We start from the raw sequence: 10,057 nt of genomic DNA, 5'->3' as shown, positions 1-10,057 counted from the left end.
TAAAAGACATCAAGGAATGAGAGAAAATAAAAAATTATATTTTCAAAGAGGTGCAGATTTGAAAAAGTAAAAATAATTATTAGAAATCCCGAAACATTATTTGATTTTGTGCAAATATCTATATTAAATATAGAAATATAAAGACAAATATTAAATTTATTAAAATATATAGCAAATACTACAAGATATTATTTATAGTGCATGCAGGAGATGATTGATATTTAAATGGAGCACGTAATTCGATAAATATTGCCGAATAACTCGATAACTTATGCAAAATTTATATCGCAGAGATTTATATTCCCCTTTCTATAACAAATATTAACAAATCAAATTTAATAGAGATAATACACGTTCCTCTCTCTATCAAACGTCAAATTTGATATACTAATAATACAGAAATTCCGCTGCAAAACGCGTTATGAGAGCGCGCGTGATTTCTAAACAGAGAGATTCCATTTATTTGCCCGAATAAATAAAGATATCATACAGCATCGTATTTTTATTTTAATAAAATTTTATAACCATCAAATCCTCATTGTACACACGCGGCGTCCGGCCCGGTGTAAACCGTAACAATTTTTTCCCCTACAGCGCGATACGAAGTTATATTTAAATAATTTTAACGCGCTCGATACCTCCCCCCTCCCCCCTCTCCGTGTCATGCTCTGTCGAATAACTTTTTTGCTCCGCATTGTTCGCACGGAGCGTATTGTTGCCTTTGCAATTTTTCAATTTCACGGATACTACCGTCCACCCCTTTTACGCCCGCGATGAACGACGTGAAATTTTGTAGCTCCTGCCGCCGCCGCCGCCGCCGCCGCTGCTGCTGCTGAAGTAATTGGATATCGTAATCTCGTTATACTTCGCTAGCTGGAAGGATCGTATAAAATGTCGAGGTGAGTTTCTAAACGAGATTAACCCGCAGATCGTACGGATTAGCGTGACGGGGTTCGACTAGCGGGGCACTCGATGACGCTCGGACAGGGCCATCACGTATGCCGTTTTATATTAATTCTCCTCAATTATTCAGAAATTATTGTATTTACAGTTAGTTAATTACGTATTAATTGGAACGCTATTTACAAATTATTACGGCATTTGCGAGCGTGAAGCACGTATATTTATAATATGTATTTATATTAACGTTATATCCGCAGCTTCCAATTATCATTTTCGTCTTTTACCTAAAAAAAAAAAAAAAATTTTACATCTCTTCGCGTGTAAATACACTCCGTGGAAAAAGAGATATTTCAAAGGACGTTATCTCCTATTATCGAATCGATTACAAATTCGTGTATACCATCACAGTGATATTTTTATCTGCATGCACTCCCTTGAGAGACATAACTTATTGTCTTGCGAATCGGAGCGAGCATTGGCCAATGAAGTGCACGAAAGTACCTGGCAGGAGAAGGAGAGCTGTTCTTTCGATAGACACACCAATAATTGCCTGCCCGGCGAATCTTCTTCGAGAAGATGTTCCGGACATAATTGGTTGCCTTTGTGCTGGATAGGTACGAGACGTTCTCGCTTGAAAACTCTCAGTTGAAAAGATTAAAACCGATACGGCGCTAGGTGGCGGCATATTGAATGTCGAAGGATTTTACGCCGAAAAGATTTCTTTTGAGCACGCTGTTTTATCATCGTGCGTTCATGCGGCTTATATTAATTTAAATGTAATATAATAAGTTTCTTACATTTGTTAGAAAAGTTATATAAGAAAAGATCTGAAACTTTGCTTAACTTTGCAAAATGTATAATGGCCCGTAACTCATTATTGTTACCCCGATTAGCTTCATTATTCCGATCTATGCGGCTTCATGGAATTCCGAAAAAACGTATAACTTTCTAAAAAGATTCCAATTTGATGCTGCCAGTTTTTCCAGCGCTCGTAGCTACGTATCCCCTGGTTTTAAGCGTCTGAAAGGAAACGAGACAATTTAACGGATTTTCTCCGAGGCTCGTGAAAGCGGCGACGAAGAGAGCGCGCCAGTAAGCAAAAAATCATTATAATATTATTACAACGATATTCAATATAACATTGTAACATTTCTAATATGTTGTATTTAACATTGTATACAACATTATTATGGACGACCTTTGATCGCAATTTGGAGATATCGGTAATGTTGAAATGGGAGTGCCATAACATAGCAAATAATGTTGCGTTAAAGCTTTTCTGACGTTGCTATAATGTTTCTCAAATAATATTAATAAAATATTTTTAATATGTAAAAAAAGAAATTTCTTTTTTTATTTTATTTTATAATTACATATTATTAAAAAAAACTTATTAGAGTTTAATTTGTGATTACTATTTCGCATATTTTCTATTTTATTAATTACAATTACGCAGGTATATAAGTTTTGAAAACGCATCGATGAGATTCGAACCTGAGATCCCTACACGGAAAGAAAAATTTTGCTGAATCCAGATCTGAAAATAATTTTTGTCCAATAATCAAAATTATTTTGTGCGAAAGTCAAAATGATTGCTGGAATATCAAAACGTTTTATAGCAATACTAATCAGTTTTAACATTCCAACAAATTATTTTGATGATTCAATAAAAAATTATTTTCAGATATGTTTTTAGCAAAATTTTTAGATCTTTCAACAAAATCGTTCTTTCTGCGTAGAGTCGCATACTCGTACGCTAACGCTGAGCTAATGATTAGTTTGTACAAAGGATTTATCCTTTCCGTTATATATTCTAGGATAATGTAATAAACTGTTAATTGCCAATACTGCCTTCTACAGTGACCATTCTTAATTTCGTGCTTCTGCATGAGTTCTCGCGCCTAAACAAATACTAAAGGCCAACAGTAATAGTTACAGAATCGCATGATTGAATAATGAAACTTCTCAATAATCATGTTTTTTTCAGAAAGTATCGCTTACAGTCTTAGTTTTTAAATATTATTGTATTTTTCAGCAAACGTTACTATTTTTTCAGTAAGCATCTACGAATTTAGACTATAAAAGTTGAGAATGAGCGAAAATTCTTTACCCGCAACATTATTTTAAAATAAAAATTACAAACATTAATTTTTAACTATTGTATATACATTTTATTAAAAACATTATAATAACAGAAACTTTATATAATTCTAACATTATTTTAAGGTAACAATTATATAAAATTTTCACACATTGTAGATACATTATATTAATAACTGAAATAAATGTTAAAATAATCCCCAAAAAAATGTTTGCAGTAATGTTTCTAAAACATTTTGACAATGTTCGATAAATTCTATGTTATATAACATTTTCAAAACATTTATACAATATCATTTATTTAATATTATATTACATTTATACAATATTATTTAAAAATGTTTGAAAAATGCACATGCGAAATTAACGTTTCTAAATATTATTTTAATGTTTTTTGCTTACTGGACGGATATAAATGGCTCGCGCGCGCGTCTGTCCGCGTGCGGATTGTTTCGAGGAGCGTGTAAAAATCTCTAAGGAGACCGGCGGCGCGTACATGGCGCACCTTATGGCCCCGTAAGGAGCCGGCGTCGCGACCTACAAGCCACATGAGAATTCCTTTCTCGCGCCCGACAGAATTCCTCGCCGCTTTTCCCCCGCGACACTCGCTCGTCCGCCGCACGATTCTCTCCCTGCCTGCTGTAGCTCCTCCCCCCCTGCCCCGTGCTACCGACGGGGGAGGCAAAGAGAGACTGTAACACGGGACGACTCATCCTCCGCTGCTAACGCTCCATCCGGGATTACCCCGGGACTCTTTTGCCGCTCAACGTAAAAGATATATTCCCGAGGAGACGAGGAGCCGCCGCCGTGTGGGCGCGAAGCCGCACCACCGCCCTGTGTATTTGCGAGACCGCCGGCAACGAGATTCGGACAAGCGGTGGATTAATTGCAGAACCCGGTCTCGTCGTATGTTATGTAACGCGCCGGACTTAGAGAGGCAGAGAGTATGAGAACGGATCTTTCCAGCGGAATGAGATTGGACTGACAAGAGAGATGAGATTGTACTCGCGCTGGTCTCAGGGAATACAGCTGGATAACTTGTCGAGCCCACGACAATCGCCACGTGAAATCGCGATGACAGGAAGAAGAGGCCGTCTACTTGATAGATTGGCAACTGGGGATAGAATTAACGGGGGAGCTCGCGAATTGCTCGTTATGATTCTGACATCTCCATCGAAAAAAAAACGATAGCTCAGTGGAATACAATTGCATGCTTTGTATTTACGTCTCCTGAAAGATTTTGGTGATCTTGACAGGCGTATTGTAGGTTGTCAATCTTAACATTAGAATAGATAGTATAATTTTTTTATTAACACGTTCCATGTCGAATCAATTTTATACGTGATTTATCGTCCGTGTGTATCACCGATGACCACCGCGGCATAATTAATACGTTTGTACAATAAAATATTTCATGATAATTAAAAAATTACAAAAATTGTTAGAAAAAAGAAGGTTTAATGTACAAAATGCGGAAGTACTTTAAATATTTATTTAATAAATCTAACATTTAATAAAATTATTGGATAAAATTGACATTTTATATTAAACATTTATAGATAATTATTTAATCAATAGCTCTTTCTTAAGATTATCTTGTGTTAAAGATAATTTACGGCAACGATGTTTTGAATTAAAACATGGATAAACATTATACTTTTTGCCATGTTTGATATACGTATATTTAATATTTGATACTAATAGCATTAAATTATAAATTATATTCCCTCGGGGAACTCTGATAAATTATGTTACGTATTTAAAAGTTTGACCACGGGTTAGAAACAGAGCTATATGACTTAACAGTTAGCAAAATTCAAACAATATATTATTATTTACATTTTAATACAGATATCTCATGCTTCTCTTCGAATTCCCCAAACAGTTTCTCTATATATACTTTCCTTGGCATAGTCAATACGTCAAACATGACACATATATAATAGTATCACGGAAAGTGCGTTACTTATCTGTGCGAATATGGCAGCGCAAACAGTTAACCAACAATCTTGCTTCTGGAAATATTTTAAATTAAACAATTCTAACTTGGAAAACGACCTTTGTGGTACTGCTTATAGCGTTAGCTGCAAAATTTCACGCTTGAAAGTACATTTATATCATCGTCATGAAATATTTAATGAAGATGTCTTCTTAAAGTGGAATAACGACAACGATACATTATGGCAATATTTTTTGAAAGTAAACTTGTATGTTGCAAAATGCAAAACTTGTGGCACATTATATTATGCAGATGACAAATCGAATTTAGGAAGACATCTGCAAACATGTCGTTCACATCTATTAGTTGCAAAACAAAAAGAAATTACAAGCACCTGGCTGTCATCACATATATAACAAATACAACAAAATATGGCACTTGATGAGTAATTATTCGCTTTGAGTTGTTACGTGTAAGGCAATTTTACAACTAAAGAATCAACTTTCTTTCAAATATATAATTTAGTAATGAAATTATTAATTACTATAATCTAATTAATATCGCCATGTATTTGAATTTTCTTTATAGCGATGTATCTTGTTCACAATATTACGAATTTTAAATAATGCTTTCTATAATTTATACAAATGTATTACATTTAAAATCTAAATGTACATATATATTAGAATTGGAAAATTTATCCGGATACAATATCACATAGAAATTATTCGAAATAATTATTGCTCGCTTACTCAGACATTCAAATTATTTGAGTAATTTAAGTATTAATATTCTAATGTTAAAATCCAAATTGTATTTGAATATATACGTAACATTTATCTTATGAGAAATGAATTATTACAGAATTTTTGGAAATAATCTTTAAACTGTAGAGAAATTATATAGAGTGTAGTTTAATTATAATTACATTATAATTTTTTATTGACATAATTTAGTGGCATAATCAAAATATGTTCCTAAATTATAATATAATTATTAAAAAATTATAATTAAAAATAACATACTTTAGATTTTGAATTTGTATTTGTCGAAAGTTAGTGTGTATTTAAGCAAAAATCATATATAATTTAATTAACGTAAATCAGACGCATTTTATTAAAGAAGATGATATTTGTAAAAAGCATTATGTTTTATATTCATTTAATCCATAATTAGTGAAATACATGTTTTAAAGGCGGATATATTTTATTATTTCTAAATTTACTCATTTGTAACATCTTTTCCATAAAAATTGTCTTGTTTAATTTTATAATATTATTGAAGTATGTAAGTAGTGTTAAAGGTAATTTACGGCAACGATGTTTTGTATTAAAGCAGGATAAACATATACATAAGATTTGTTGCAATACATTTTTACATAATGTTGGAATTCGATTTTTACAGCCAAATTTTTTGTAACTATTGCGACTAGCTTGTTAATATTTTTTATATTAAAATAACTTTTCTATGAAGCAAGAAATTAAAGATTATAGATAATATTTGATATTTCAAATTGAAAAAGGAATCATAGGTACCACGTACGGTACCAATACATTATTGCAGCACCGTACATAATTATATATATTCAGGTATGATATCAGAAAGTATTTTATGATTATCACAAATAAATTTGAGAATGTTTCCTTCTGTCGAGGGTGAATCATTTGATGCCTAATAATATTTCTATACGAATTCTAAATCCAATTATTCAGCCATTTAAACTGCCGAATTAAAATCGGAGTTGCAACGCAATCACAGGCTGAAGCTGGAATAGCGAGAGCAGAATTAGATTAATCTTCAATTTTTAATAATACGATATAAATCTTGAAACATTGCGACAAAACTATTGAGAAAAATATTACCTCAGCCAGGTTCTGAACCTGGATCCTTTCGACTTTCCTGGGCGTTTTTATCTTGTAGAAGACGCGCTCTCAAATTTTTTTGTGATATTTACCTATATGTGGTCTAGTTCAACTTATTTTTGTATGTTTTATGAGTATGTTTCTTTTTATAGAACTTTTATAGAAATGATTTGAAAGTATAACCGGTGGTCCACGCGGCACGGAACGAGCTAAAATAATTGTGATTTTTTCTCGTGTCAAGGATGTCTGAAGTTTTGATAACACAACAATTAAGATACAATCGATGCTTTTAATATTTCCTATGCACACTTTGCATTGCCATTAAACACGAGATTTCTTTGAAATTATTTGTTAATTTCAGTAAAATAAAGTATGAATCAAAATCACTCTCGGATTATGTACAGTCAACCAAAGCACGATGATTTAAACTGGAAATGGGAAATGCGTTAGGCCACGCGGACATGTAAAAAAAAAAAAAATAGAGCTACATAAATCTTTGCTGTCGATATCGAATAGTCGAATAATCGTCGGCCGAGCACTTCAGGTGGAAATACATCCTCTTCGGAAATCGTTATTTGAGTGTGTCGTTGCTGGTTCCTCGTCGCAACAGGGAGATACTCGGGGATGATAGTACATGTTCGAACAGAGTACCGGGCTTCGAGCACGAGGCGTCTTTCTCTCCTCTCCCCCTCCCCCTTTCCTCCTTTCCAGTAAAAATCTAGTCGAACAAAGGGCGGAGAGGAGCCCACCGCTACCCACCTCTTTTCTCTTTTATTCGGGGAAAGTGGAGAAGCGGAGCACACACATGCACGCGTACACATACTTATACACACGCATACACACGTTCACATATACACACAACGAGAACAAACGGCAGAAAAATGAAGCCGCCTGCCGCTTTTCCGAATCTCGGCCGTATCTCACAGAGGCGCGCCTCTCTCTAGACAACGGCGAGTCTTTGACTCCGGCCGAGCATTCGCGTGACACGTCGCCGTAAATAATAATGAACGATAGGCCTCCGGAGGTGCGCGCGATCAGGCGCGAACGCGCACGTCGTCGACGCTTCTTCTCGTTCACCCATGATCTATCCGCCTCCGACTTCCCTTTTTTTTTTCCATTTCTACCTTCTCCTCTTCATTCTAAATACCCTCCCTTCCGTTTCTCGCATCATTTATCATCCCGCTCTGTCCTACAAGGGTATCCCCCTGAAATGCGGGTTACACGTTTAACGGGAGCCGAAGCTCTGCCGCGTGTGTGTCTCCCGGGGGACGTATACGGCCGAGAAACGACCGTCAGCTGGCGAAAATGCAGAAGAAAAGTGGACGCGCGGCTGGACCACCTCGGCGCGGCGCGGCGTGGCGTCTGCCTCGACGTGTGTCGCCTCCGGGATTTCCTTCGGGCGAGGACGGACGTCCCACGTTCGACGTTGTTATCGATCGAAGAAATTGCTCGTGCGCTAAGGTGTTAAGTAATATCGTTTGTCCCGGTTACAGCTATCACGGCTATATCGTGTCTGATGTCAAATATATTCTTGGATTTATGTGATTGTGCGTTTTTTCCCAAAAAAATACGTTTATTTTCGACGCAATCTCGTTTATTCTCGAATTTATCAAAAGTGCATTTTTCTCTTTCGTATATTATTCGAACACGGGTCGTGTTACGATTTAATCGCATGAAATAAAATTTCAGAGCGTACAGAAAAACGCCGGAAGCAAGAAGATTTAAACATTTAGCTGATTGATAATTATAAACGAAAATTTCAAAATAGTAACGTTTTACGTTTTCGCTTTTAATTGTCGCTTTTAGACACAAATTTTAAAATTGATGCATACATGGAATGAACAATTTTGCTGAATCCAGATCTGAAAATAATTTTTGTTTAATAAAATCAATATAATTTTGTGTAAAAGTTAAAGTGATTGCTAGAATATCAAAATGTTATATAGCAATGTTTATCAGTTTTAACATTCCAACAAATTATTTTGATGATTCAACAAAAAATTATTTTCAGATCTGTTCTTTTTTAGCAAAATTTTTAGATCTTTTAACAAAATCGTTCTTTCCGTGTAAGATGTCTTTTTATAGACAGTTCTGCGACAGTTATCAAGATTTAAGTAAATTGACTAATCATATAATCAATTATTCACGTGAGAAGAATAATCGATTGTAATTGATCAATTTTCTTAAATCTTAAGTCTTAAGTCTCATTATTGTAGATGCCGTTTAAAAGACGCCTTAAAGACGTCTAAGTGTCGATTTTAGACTTTGTGTTATCTGGATTGTGATTGATCCATATGCTTATTACTTAATTCTTACTGTTTACATTTTTATTGTGGAAGAAGAGAAATAAAGAAAAATCACAATCTCACAATGATTGATCCATATGTTTATTACTTAATTCTTACTGTTTACATTTTTATTGTGGAAGAAGAGAAATAAAGAAAAATCACAATCTCACAAAAAATAAAAACTATTCATCTTACTCTGCATTTTATCTCGCTCTTTCGAGATCAAAATAAATCGACAGAATATCTTTCAAGAAATCAGAAATCACCGATAATATATAGTATAGGCAATGAGGTCAATAAAGTGTAAAATTCGATTACGTATTACTCATGATATTGTATATAGTAAGAGTGCCTGCAAGAGAAACCGTGTAATTATTTACTTAGCGATACACGATGCATGTACGGGCGTTGGTATACATAACTATATATAGGTATACACTGAGTACGATATCGATGTCGAATTGCAATCGATTGGACAACCAATCTATTTTCCTCGGCGAAAGCAAACGTATTTCGAATCTTATGCTCTCGTACTACGCGGACTCTCCCCCCCCCCTCTCCCCGCCGATTAAGCTTAAGGATACTCTCGGTGTACCCGGCTGATTTCACCAATCCGTGAACCATAAATCTTGCGTACCTCGGCGGATTAAGTAGCTTGCTTTATCGTCGTCTGGCGTGAGATCTCAGAGCTGCTGGAGAGTCGCCGATTTGGGATTAGCCGGCGGCATTAAATCAGGAACACTCGAATCGGTTCCGTACATCGTCGGACTCGCTCTCCCATAGAGCTTCTCCTCCGTAAGCAATAGAAAATAAAGAATGGTCGCCGATTGGCTGCGTTCCCTCTCTCGCTCCGCACGTGCGACATGTATACACTAAGAAAAAAAATTACTTAAAACAAATAAATATGTTTCAGGTACCCCTCAAAAAAATAATTTTTTGAAGCAAGTAAAATTTTTTTGTTTTAA

This window comes from Wasmannia auropunctata, unplaced genomic scaffold, assembly GCF_000956235.1.
Source record: "Wasmannia auropunctata unplaced genomic scaffold, wasmannia.A_1.0 LD335448.1, whole genome shotgun sequence".
Lineage (NCBI taxonomy): Eukaryota > Metazoa > Arthropoda > Insecta > Hymenoptera > Formicidae > Wasmannia > Wasmannia auropunctata.
This window is presented reverse-complemented; position numbering follows the sequence as displayed.